Source organism: Bombina bombina, chromosome 3 (genome assembly GCF_027579735.1).
Source record: "Bombina bombina isolate aBomBom1 chromosome 3, aBomBom1.pri, whole genome shotgun sequence".
NCBI lineage: Eukaryota > Metazoa > Chordata > Amphibia > Anura > Bombinatoridae > Bombina > Bombina bombina.
This window is the reverse complement of record NC_069501.1, coordinates 985,017,416-985,030,425: the sequence shown is the minus strand read 5'-3', so window position 1 is coordinate 985,030,425 and position 13,010 is coordinate 985,017,416. Positions and strand designations below refer to the sequence as shown.

At 43.3% G+C, this 13,010-nt stretch overlaps 1 protein-coding gene across 1 annotated transcript in view; it reads right to left on the bottom strand.

Annotated features, from left to right (window-relative positions):
- CS (citrate synthase) overlaps nt 1-13,010 on the bottom strand; it is a 173,889-nt gene that overhangs the window by 70,791 nt on the left and 90,088 nt on the right. The gene's annotated exons all lie outside the window — the stretch shown is intronic.

Below are 13,010 nucleotides of genomic sequence, written 5' to 3'. Positions count from 1 at the left end.
GGACCGGACACACCGTTGGAGAAAGAAATTTATCAGGTAAACATAAATTCTGTTTTCTCCAACATAGGTGTGTCCGGTCCACGGCGTCATCCTTACTTGTGGGAACCAATACCAAAGCTTTAGGACACGGATGAAGGGAGGGAGCAAATCAGGTCACCTAAATGGAAGGCACCACGGCTTGCAAAACCTTTCTCCCAAAAATAGCCTCAGAAGAAGCAAAAGTATCAAACTTGTAAAATTTGGTAAAAGTGTGCAGTGAAGACCAAGTCGCTGCCCTACATATCTGCTCAACAGAAGCCTCGTTCTTGAAGGCCCATGTGGAAGCCACAGCCCTAGTGGAATGAGCCGTGATTCTTTCGGGAGGCTGCCGTCCGGCAGTCTCGTAAGCCAATCTGATGATGCTTTTAATCCAAAAAGAGAGAGAGGTAGAAGTTGCTTTTTGACCTCTCCTTTTACCTGAATAAACAACAAACAGGGAAGATGTTTGTCTAAAATCCTTTGTAGCATCTAAATAGAATTTTAGAGCGCGAACAACATCCAAATTGTGCAACAAGCGTTCCTTCTTTGAAACTGGTTTCGGACACAGAGAAGGTACGATAATCTCCTGGTTAATGTTTTTGTTAGAAACAACTTTTGGAAGAAAACCAGGTTTAGTACGTAAAACCACCTTATCTGCATGGAACACCAGATAAGGAGGAGAACACTGCAGAGCAGATAATTCTGAAACTCTTCTAGCAGAAGAAATTGCAACTAAAAACAAAACTTTCCAAGATAATAACTTAATATCAACGGAATGTAAGGGTTCAAACGGAACCCCCTGAAGAACTGAAAGAACTAAATTGAGACTCCAAGGAGGAGTCAAAGGTTTGTAAACAGGCTTGATTCTAACCAGAGCCTGAACAAAGGCTTGAACATCTGGCACAGCTGCCAGTTTTTTGTGAAGTAACACCGACAAGGCAGAAATCTGTCCCTTCAGGGAACTTGCCGATAATCCTTTTTCCAATCCTTCTTGAAGGAAGGATAGAATCCTAGGAATCTTAACCTTGTCCCAAGGGAATCCTTTAGATTCACACCAACAGATATATTTTTTCCAAATTTTATGGTAAATCTTTCTAGTTACAGGCTTTCTGGCCTGAACAAGAGTATCGATAACAGAATCTGAGAAACCTCGCTTCGATAAAATCAAGCGTTCAATCTCCAAGCAGTCAGCTGGAGTGAAACCAGATTCGGATGTTCGAACGGACCCTGAACAAGAAGGTCTCGTCTCAAAGGTAGCTTCCAAGGTGGAGCCGATGACATATTCACCAGATCTGCATACCAAGTCCTGCGTGGCCACGCAGGAGCTATCAAGATCACCGACGCCCTCTCCTGATTGATCCTGGCTACCAGCCTGGGGATGAGAGGAAACGGCGGGAACACATAAGCTAGTTTGAAGGTCCAAGGTGCTACTAGTGCATCCACTAGAGCCGCCTTGGGATCCCTGGATCTGGACCCGTAGCAAGGAACTTTGAAGTTCTGACGAGAGGCCATCAGATCCATGTCTGGAATGCCCCAAAGTTGAGTGACTTGGGCAAAGATTTCCGGATGGAGTTCCCACTCCCCCGGATGCAATGTCTGACGACTCAGAAAATCCGCTTCCCAATTTTCCACTCCCGGGATGTGGATAGCAGACAGGTGGCAGGAGTGAGACTCCGCCCATAGAATGATCTTGGTCACTTCTTCCATCGCTAGGGAACTCCTTGTTCCCCCCTGATGGTTGATGTACGCAACAGTCGTCATGTTGTCTGATTGAAACCGTATGAACTTGGTCCTCGCTAGCTGAGGCCAAGCCTTGAGAGCATTGAATATCGCTCTCAGTTCCAGAATATTTATCGGTAGAAGAGATTCTTCCCGAGACCAAAGACCCTGAGCTTTCAGGGATCCCCAGACCGCGCCCCAGCCCATCAGACTGGCGTCGGTCGTGACAATGACCCACTCTGGTCTGTGGAATGTCATCCCTCGTGACAGGTTGTCCAGGGACAGCCACCAACGGAGTGAGTCTCTGGTCCTCTGATTTACTTGTATCTTTGGAGACAAGTCTGTATAGTCCCCATTCCACTGACTGAGCATGCACAGTTGTAACGGTCTTAGATGAATGCGCGCAAAAGGAACTATGTCCATTGCCGCTACCATCAACCCGATCACTTCCATGCACTGAGCTACGGAAGGAAGAGGAACGGAATGAAGTATTCGACAAGAGTCCAGGAGCTTTGTCTTTCTGGCCTCTGTTAGAAAAATCCTCATTTCTGAGGAGTCTATAATTGTTCCCAAGAAGGGAACCCTTGTTGACGGGGATAGAGAACTCTTTTCCACGTTCACTTTCCAGCCGTGCGATCTGAGAAAGGCCAGGACGATGTCCGTGTGAGCCTTTGCTCGAGGGAGGGACGACGCTTGAATCAGAATGTCGTCCAGGTAAGGTACTACTGCAATGCCCCTTGGTCTTAGCACAGCTAGAAGGGACCCTAGTACCTTTGTGAAAATCCTTGGAGCAGTGGCTAATCCGAAAGGAAGCGCCACGAACTGGTAATGTTTGTCCAGGAATGCAAACCTTAGGAACCGATGATGTTCCTTGTGGATAGGAATATGTAGATACGCATCCTTTAAATCCACCGTGGTCATGAATTGACCTTCCTGGATGGAAGGAAGGATAGTTCGAATGGTTTCCATCTTGAAAGATGGGACCTTGAGAAATTTGTTTAAGATCTTGAGATCTAGGATTGGTCTGAATGTTCCCTCTTTTTTGGGAACTATGAACAGATTGGAGTAGAACCCCATCCCTTGTTCTCTCAATGGAACAGGATGAATCACTCCCATTTTTAACAGGTCTTCTACGCAAAGTAAGAACGCCTGTCTTTTTATGTGGTCTGAAGACAACTGAGACCTGTGGAACCTTCCCCTTGGGGGAAGTCCCTTGAATTCCAGAAGATAACCCTGGGAGACTATTTCTAGCGCCCAAGGATCCAGAACATCTCTTGCCCAAGCCTGAGCGAAGAGAGAGAGCCTGCCCCCCACCAGATCCGGTCCCGGATCGGGGGCCGATATTTCATGCTGTCTTGGTAGCAGTGGCAGGTTTCTTTGCCTGCTTTCCCTTGTTCCAGCCTTGCATTGGTCTCCAAGCTGGCTTGGCCTGAGAAGTATTACCTTCTTGCTTAGAGGACGTAGCACCTTGGGCTGGTCCGTTTTTACGAAAGGGACGAAAATTAGGTCTATTTTTTGCCTTGAAAGGCCGATCCTGAGGAAGGGCATGGCCCTTACCCCCAGTGATATCAGAGATAATCTCTTTCAAGTCAGGACCAAACAGCGTTTTCCCCTTGAAAGGAATGTTTAGTAGCTTGTTCTTGGAAGACGCATCAGCCGACCAAGATTTCAACCAAAGCGCTCTGCGCGCCACTATAGCAAACCCAGAATTCTTAGCCGCTAACTTAGCCAATTGCAAAGAGGCGTCAAGAGTGAAAGAATTAGCCAATTTGAGAGCATTGACTCTGTCCATAATCTCCTCATAAGGAGGCGAGTCACTATCGAGCACCTTAATCAGTTCATCAAACCAGAAATATGCGGCTGTAGTGACAGGGACAATGCATGAAATGGGTTGTAGAAGGTAACCCTGCTGAACAAACATCTTTTTAAGCAAACCTTCTAATTTTTTATCCATAGGATCTTTGAAAGCACAACTATCCTCTATGGGAATAGTGGTGCGTTTGTTTAAAGTAGAAACCGCTCCCTCGACCTTGGGGACTGACTGCCATAAGTCCTTTCTGGGGTCGACCATAGGAAACAATTTTTTAAATATGGGGGGAGGGACGAAAGGAATACCGGGCCTTTCCCATTCTTTATTAACAATGTCCGCCACCCGCTTGGGTATAGGAAAAGCTTCTGGGAGCCCCGGCACCTCTAGGAACTTGTCCATTTTACATAGTTTCTCTGGGATGACCAAATTTTCACAATCATCCAGAGTGGATAATACCTCCTTAAGCAAAATGCGGAGATGTTCCAATTTAAATTTAAAAGTAATCACATCAGATTCAGCCTGCTGAGAAATATTCCCTAAATCAGTAATTTCTCCCTCAGACAAAACCTCCCTGGCCCCCTCAGATTGGGTTAGGGGCCCTTCAGAGATATTAATATCAGCGTCGTCATGCTCTTCAGTAACTAAAACAGAGCATCCACGCTTACGCTGAACAGGGTTCATTTTGGCTAAAATGTTTTTGACAGAATTATCCATTACAGCCGTTAATTGTTGCATAGTAAGGAGTATTGGCGCGCTAGATGTACTAGGGGCCTCCTGAGTGGGCAAGACTCGTGTAGACGAAGGAGGGAATGATGCAGTACCATGCTTACTCCCCTCACTTGAGGAATCATCTTGGGCATCATTGTCATTATCACATAAATCACATTCAGAACACAGTCTATCTGGTAGTTCAGACATGTTAAACAGGCATAAACTTGATAAGAAAGTACAAAAAACGTTTTGAAATAAAACCGTTACTGTCACTTTAAATTTTAAACTGAACACACTTTATTACTGCAATTGCGAAAAAACATGAAGGAATTGTTCAAAATTCACCAAACTTTCACCACAGTGTCTCAAAGCCTTGAAAATATTGCACACCAAATTTGGAAGCTTTAACCCTTAAAATAACGGAACCGGAGCCGTTTTAAGCTTTAACCCCTTTACAGTCCCTGGTATCTGCTTTGCTGAGACCCAACCAAACCCAAGGGGAATACGATACCAAATGATGCCTTCAGAAGTCTTTTATAAGTATCAGAGCTCCTCTCACATGCGACTGCATGCCATGCCTCTCAAAAACAAGTGCGCAACACCGGCGCGAAAATGAGACTCTGCCTATGCTTTGGGAAAGCCCCTAAAGAATAAGGTGTCTAAAACAGTGCCTGCCGATATTATTATATCAAAATACCCAGAATAAATGATTCCTCAAGGCTAAATAAGTGTTAATATCAATCGATTTAGCCCAAAAAATGTCTACAGTCTAAATAAGCCCTTGTGAAGCCCTTATTTACAGTCGTAATAAACATGGCTTACCGGATCCCATAGGGAAAATGACAGCTTCCAGCATTACATCGTCTTGTTAGAATGTGTCATACCTCAAGCAGCAAAGACTGCAAACTGTTCCCCCAACTGAAGTTAATGCTCTCAACAGTCCTGTGTGGAACAGCCATGGATTTTAGTTACGGTTGCTAAAATCATTTTCCTCATACAAACAGAATTCTTCATCTCTTTTCTGTTTCTGAGTAAATAGTACGTACCAGCACTATTTGAAAATAACAAACTCTTGATTGAATAATGAAAAACTACAGTTAAACACTAAAAAACTCTAAGCCATCTCCGTGGAGATGTTGCCTGTACAACGGCAAAGAGAATGACTGGGGTAGGCGGAGCCTAGGAGGGATCATGTGACCAGCTTTGCTGGGCTCTTTGCCATTTCCTGTTGGGGAAGAGAATATCCCACAAGTAAGGATGACGCCGTGGACCGGACACACCTATGTTGGAGAAATAAGGGTCATCACACACCTGCCATAATTTAAAGTGCCTCTGATTAACCCCAAATAAAGTTCAGCTGTTCTAGTAGGTCTTTCCTGACATTTTCTTAGTCGCGTCCTACACAAAAGCCATGGTCCACAGAGAGCTTCCAAAGCATCAGAGGGATCTCATTGTTAAAAGGTATCAGTCAGGAGAAGGGTACAAAATAATTTCCAAGGCATTAGATATACCATGGAACAGAGTGAAGACAGTCATCATCAAGTTGAGAACATATTGCACAACAATGGCATTACCAAGAACTGGATGTCCCTCCAAAATTGATGAAAAGACGAGAAAACTGGTCTGGGAGACTACCAAGAGGCCTAAAGCAACATTAAAGGAGCTGCAGGAATATCTGGCAAGTAGTGGCTGTGTGGTACATGTGACAACAATCTCCCATATTCTTCATATGTTTGGGCTTTGGGGCAGACAGCAAGACGGAAGCCTTTTCTTACGAAGAAAAACATCCAAGCCCAGCTAAATTTAGCAAAAACACATTTGAAGTGTCCCAAAAGCATGTGAGAAAAGGTGTTCTGGTCTGATGAAACCAAGGTTGAACTTTTTGGCAATAATTCAAAAAGATATGTTTGGCGCAAAAACAAAACTGCCTATCACCAAAAGAACACCATACCCATAGTGAAAAATGGTGATGCAGCATCATGCTTTGGGGCTGTTTTTCTTCAGCTGGAAATGGGGCCTTATTCAAGGTAGAGGGAATTATGAACAGTTCCAAATACCAGACAATATTGGCACAAAAACAAAATTTATGCTTACCTGATAAATTTATTTCTCTTGTGGTGTATCCAGTCCGGATTCATCCATTACTTGTGGGATATTCTCCTTCCCAACAGGAAGCTGCAAGAGGACACCCACAGCAGAGCTGTCTATATAGCTCCTCCCCTAACTGCCACTCCCAGTCATTCGACCGAAGACAAGCAAGAGAAAGGAGAAACTATAGGGTGCAGTGGTGACTGTAGTTTAAAAATAAACACCTGCCTTAAAATGACAGGGCGGGCCGTGGACTGGATACACCACAAGTGAAATAAATTTATCAGGTAAGCATAAATTTTGATTTCTCTTGTAAGGTGTAACCAGTCCACTGATTCATCCATTACTTGTGGGATACCAATACCAAAGCTATAGGACAAGGATGAGGGGAGGGACAAGGCAGGCGCTTAAACGGAAGGCACCACTGCCTGTAAGACCTTTCTCCCAAAAATAGCCTCCGAAGAAGCAAAAGTATCAAATTTGTAGAATTTAGAAAAAGTATGAAGCGAAGACCAAGTCGCCGCCTTACAAATCTGTTCAACAGAAGCCTCATTCTTAAAAGCCCATGTGGAAGCTACCGCTCTACTGGAATGAGCTGTAATTCTTTCAGGAGGCTGCTGGCCAGCAGTCTCATAAGCTAAGCGGATTATACCTCTTAGCCAAAAAGAAAGAGAAGTTGCCGAAGCCTTTTGGCCTCTCCTCTGTCCAGAGTAGACCACAAACAAAGCAGATGTTCGACGAAAATCCTTCTTAGCTTGTAAATAAAATTTTAAAGCACGAGCCACATCAAGATAGGACATAGTGAAGGAACAACAATCTCCTGATTGATATTTTTATTAGATACCACCTTAGGAAGAAAACCAGGTTTGGTATGTAACACTACCTTATCTGCAAGAAAATGAGATAAGGGGAATCACATTGTAAAGCAGATAACTCAGAAACTCTTCGAGCCGAGGAGATAGCTACTAAAAACAGAACTTTTCAAGATAAAAGCTTAATATCTATGGAATGCAAAGGTTCAAACGGAACCCCTTGCAGAACCTTAAGAACTAAATTTAAACTCCATGGCGGAGCAACAGGTTTAAACACAGGCTTGATTCTAACTAAAGCCTGACAAAACGCCTGAACATCTGGAGTATCAGCCAGACGCTTGTGCAAAAGGACAGAGCAGAAATCTGTCCCTTTAAGGAACTAGCTGACAATCCCTTCTCCAATTCTTCTTGGAGAAAAGATAATATCCTAGGAATCCTGACCTTACTCCATGAGTAACCTTTGGATTCACACCAATGAAGATATCTACACCATATCTTATGATAGATTTTCCTAGTGACCGGCTTTCGAGCCTGAATTAAGGTGTCAATGGTCGACTCAGAGAAACCACGCTTTGATAAAATCAAGCGTTCAATCTCCAAGCAGTCAGACGCAGAGAAATTAGATTTGGATGGTTGAAAGGACCCTGAAGTAGACGGTGGAAACACATAAGCCAGGTTGAAGGACCAAGGCGCTGCTAGAGCATCTATCAGCGCTGCCTTGGGATCGCTGGACCTGGATCCGTAATAAGGAAGCTTGGAGTTCTAACGAGACCCATTGAGATCCAGTTCTGGTTTGCCCCAAAGTTTAATCAACTGTGCAAATACCTCCGGATGGAGTTCCCACTCCCCCGGATGAAAAAAGTCTGCCGACTTAGAAAATCCGCCTCCCAGTTCTCGACTCCTGGGATATGGATAGCTGATAGATGGCAAGAGTGAACCTCTGCCCATAGAATTATTTTTGAAACCTCCAACATTGCTAGGGAACTCCTTGTTCCCCCTTGATGGTTGATGTAGGCTACAGTCGTGATATTATCCGACTGAAATCTGATGAACCTGACCGCAGCAAGCTGAGGCCAAGCCTGAAGAGCATTGAATATCGCTCTTAGTTCCAGAATGTTTATCGGAAGGAGTGCCTCCTCCTGAGTCCACGAGCCCTGAGCCTTCAGGGAGTTCTAGACTGCACCCCAGCCCAGAAGGCTGGCATCTATCGTTACTATTGTCCAATCTGGCCTGCGGAAGGTCATACCCTTGGACAGATGGACCCGAGATAGCCACCAGAGAAGAGAATCCCTGGTCTCTTGATCCAGATTTAGTAGAGGGGACAAATCTGTGTAATCCCCATCCCACTGACTGAGCATGCAAATTTGCAGCGGTCTGAGATGTAGGCGGGCAAATGACACTATGTTCATTGCCGCTACCATTAAGCCGATTACTTCCATACACTGAGCCACTGAAGGGCGAGAAGTAGAATAAAGAACACGGCAGGAATTTAGAAGTTTTGACAACCTGGCCTCTGTCAGGTAAATCTTCATTTCTACAGAATCTATCAGAGTTCCTACGAAGGAAACTCTTGTGAGAGGGGATAGAGAACTCTTTTCTTCGTTCACTTTCCACCCATGAGACCTCAGGAATGCCAGAACAATGTCCGTATGGGACCTGGCGATTTGAAAATTCGAAGCCTGTATCAGAATGTCGTCTAGGTAAGGGGCTACTGCTATACCCCGCGGCCTTAGGACCGCTAGGAGTGACCCTAGAACTTTCGTAAAGATTCTTGGTGCCGTAGCTAACCCAAGGGAAGAGCCACAAACTGGTAATGCCTGTCTAGGAAGGCGAACCTGAGAAACCGATGATGATCTGTGTATCGGAATGTGAAGATAAGCATCCTTTAAGTCCACGGTAGTCATATATTGACCCTCCTGGATCATAGGTAGGATGGTTCGAATAGTCTCCATCTTGAAGGATGGGACCCTGAGAAATTTGTTTAGGATCTTGAGATCTAAGATTGGTCTGAAGGTTCCCTCTTTCTTGGGAACTACAAACAGATTTGAATAGAAGCCTTGCCCCTGTTCCTCCTTTGGAACTGGGTGGATCACTCCCATAACTAGGAGGTCTTGAACACAATGTAAGAACGCCTCTCTCTTTATCTGGTTTGCAGATAATTGTGAGAGATGAAATCTCCCTTTTGGGGAAGCTTTGAAATCCAGAAGATATCCCTGGGACACAATTTCCAACGCCCAGGGATCCTGGACATCTCTTGCCCAAGCGAAGAGAGAAAGTCTGCCCCCTACTAGATCCGTTTCCGGATCGGGGGCTGATCCTTCATGCAGTTTTAGAGGCAGCAGCAGGTTTTTTGGCCTGCTTTCCTTTGTTCCAAGCCTGGTTAGGTCTCCAGACCGGCTTGGACTGGGCAAAATTTCCCTCTTGTTTTGTATTAGAGGAAGTTGAAGCTGCGCCACTCTTGAAGTTTCGAAAGGAACGAAAATTAGTCTGTTTGGTCCTTAATTTGTTGGACCTATCCTGTGGAAGGGCGTGACCTTTTCCTCCAGTAATATCAGAAATTATCTCCTTCAGTCCAGGCCCGAATAGGGTCTGCCCCTTGAAGGGAATGTTGAGAAGCTTAGACTTTGAAGTAACGTCAGCTGACCAGGATTTGAGCCATAGCGCCCTATGCGCCTGAATAGCAAAACCTGAGTTTTTAGCCGTTAGCTTGGTTAAATGAACAACGGCGTCAGAAACAAATGGATTGGCTAGCTTAAGAGCTTTAAGCTTGTCAAGGATATCATCCAACGGGGTTTCTACCTGTAGAGCCTCTTCTAGAGACTCACCACATATCTCTTGATACTTCCTTTCTTGTCGAGAGCTGCAAGAGAATGACTGAGAGTGGCAGTTAGGGGAGGAGCTATATAGACAGCTCTGCTGTGGGTGATCCTCTTGCAACTTCCTGTTGGGAAGGAGAATATCCCACAAGTAATGGATGAATCCGTGGACTGGATACACCTTACAAGAGAAACATTCATCTTTCAGCAACGACCCAAAGAATACATCCAAATCCAGCCAGAGCCCAGACCTGAATCCAATCAAAAATCTGTGGGGTGATCTGAAGAGGGCTGTGCATAGGAGATGCCCTCGCAATCTGACAGATTTGGAGTGCTTTTGCAAAGAAGAATGGGCCAAGTCAAGAGGTGCCACGCTAATAGACTCATACCCAAAAAGACTGAGTGCTGTAATAAAATCAAAAGGTGCTCCAACAAAGTATTAGTTTATTTTTACTTCCCTTCACCTTCAGTTTGTTTTTCAATTGAGTTGTACAGTTTATAGGTCACATTAAAAGGTGGAAAAAGTTCTGAAATGATTTATCTTTGTCTCATTTTTTTACATCACAGAAACCTTGCCAAAGTGAAGGGACAGTCTAAACAAAAAAATGCTATTGTTTTTAAAAAAAAAAAAAAAAAAAAAAAAAGATAGATAATGTCTTTACTACCCATTCACCAGCTTTGCACAACTAACATTGTTACATTAAATAGACTTTATAACATTTAAAAAAACCTCTTTAGGGCTGCAACAACTAATCGATAAAGTCGAAAATAATCGATAATGCAAATCGTTGTCAACGATTTACATTATCGATTAGTTGGTCATCGGTTAGTTGGGATGCTTGCCGCAGCCACACTAGAGAAGGCGTGCTAGAGACGGCTAGAGAAGGCGTGTCTACTGGGAGAAGATCAGAGAAGAGAAGACGTGGACGTGTGAAGACGTGTGGGACATACATCTGCTGCAAGGTGGGTAGAGTACGTGGGTCACAGAGACAATTGAACACTGATGAGGGGGGAGATATAATATAACATTATCGTTGTATGCTGGCCTGGCTGCTACTTGACTGAGATCGCGGGCATGGAGGGGAAAAGGCTAAGGTCGGTGAGGGAGGGTCCAACTCCGGATGCAGTAATGGTGGTTTAGTCGATTCCTCTCCTATAACTGTTACTGTTTTAAACACGCAATCAAAGAAGAAGTATAGGATCCAGCTTTATGCAAATAAAATCCATCTTTATTGGCAAAGTTAAAACGCCAAGAGTGGCTCAGCGAACAGCATACATAGATAGTAAGCAAAAACCAGTGTGTGAGCGTGACACCACGGCTTACATGTTTCGGCGCTCAGCCGTAATCATAGCCATAGGTGTCATGCAGGTGAATGCAAGTTTATAAAACTGTGTTACAATTGTGATTGGTTAAAAACAATGAATACAAAACACGCCCACACCAGGTAAAGAGTAATTTGATTAACCCTTAGTATCCAAGCTACGCTACAGTAAGAGTACACACACTAAAGTATATATAAGATAAATCCTTAGAAATATGAACAAATTTCTAAAATAGAAAACTCATAATGATGATAAGAGAACATTGTGGGAAGAATTACCCTAACTGACGCAAAATGTTTCTGCACTAAATGTCATTAGTTAGCAAGCACTAAAGCATCATGTATATATTTTACATTTTACAGATTCTCAAATGGCATATTGAAACTTGAATGTAGAGTAATAATAATATTAATTAACTGTAATAAGAACCCTTACAGTATTATGTCTCCCAGGTATGTACCCCATTAAAGAATGTAGTTATGTATTCGCATGTGTGAATATACATACACAGGTACGTGCGAGATACGCATATATATTCGCACAGCTGACGACAAGGGGACACTTTCACTTAGCACTTTATTTGACGCAGTGGAGACTTTGTTATTTAAAGAGACCAAAGCACAATGGGACATTTGGACATTTCAATCCTATCTTAAAGCACAAATGATCCCAAGGGGACTAAGGATTTTTAAATTTCCTACTTTTGATGTTGATACAACGGACATTGAGTTTGTTGATAAATGGAATGCAGCACTATCTGAATGTTCATGCCAATTAATGCTGTTGCTAATCCAATATAGAACCCAGCAACTTAATTTAATTAAGCAAGAAATAGATACTATTCAGATAGAGTTAAAAAACCGTAGTGCTGATCCTAATTTTGCAAAATTTGACAAAATACTACAAGAGTCTTTGGCCCGTGGCAAGCAAGTTATAATGGAAAATAAACATATCAAGTTTATCCGGGATAAAACCGATTATCAGAAAAATTCAGTATATATTTGGAACAAAAAACAACGTTCCAACTATAGAAGGAGCTTGCCACAGAACAAACATAACAAACATAGGGGCAATCGTAGACATAGAAGGGGTAATCAAAAACAGGTCAGCTTTTCTGACAGTGATACAGACAGATCGTCTGATGAATACACATCAGGTGGTGAAATGGACATAGAGACACAGATTAATACAATCTCAAATTCACAACAAGGTATCCTAAAGCCTCCTATTGCCCCTAACATTTCTAACATTTCTAATACTTCCGTTGTACCTAACACTATAGGCACTAATTCTGCACCTTTAGTAGTGAAACCCAAAGATAAAAACACTGTCTCCAAATATACTGCTAACAATAGACTAGATGAACGAGTTAGCACATATGCAGTAGATACAGGAACACAGGAAATGTCATTATTGAATCAGGTTTTTCCTATGGACCCCCAGACAGAGGGTATAGGGGGGATGCAGGCCAACAACCAAGAGAGATATCCAGTAAGGGGAAACCGCACACAGACCAAATACAAATGAACAGTGTAGTCAACTTATCTTCAGCTACACTCACTCAAGATCAAATAGATGTACTATCTTTAGGCTTAGGGTTTGCACCCACTACAAACTTTGACATATTCCAGACACTCATAGATATCAACAAATTTGTCAGGAATATCACTTTAAAAAAATATTTTGCAGATACTACTCAAGAGACATCCGTTC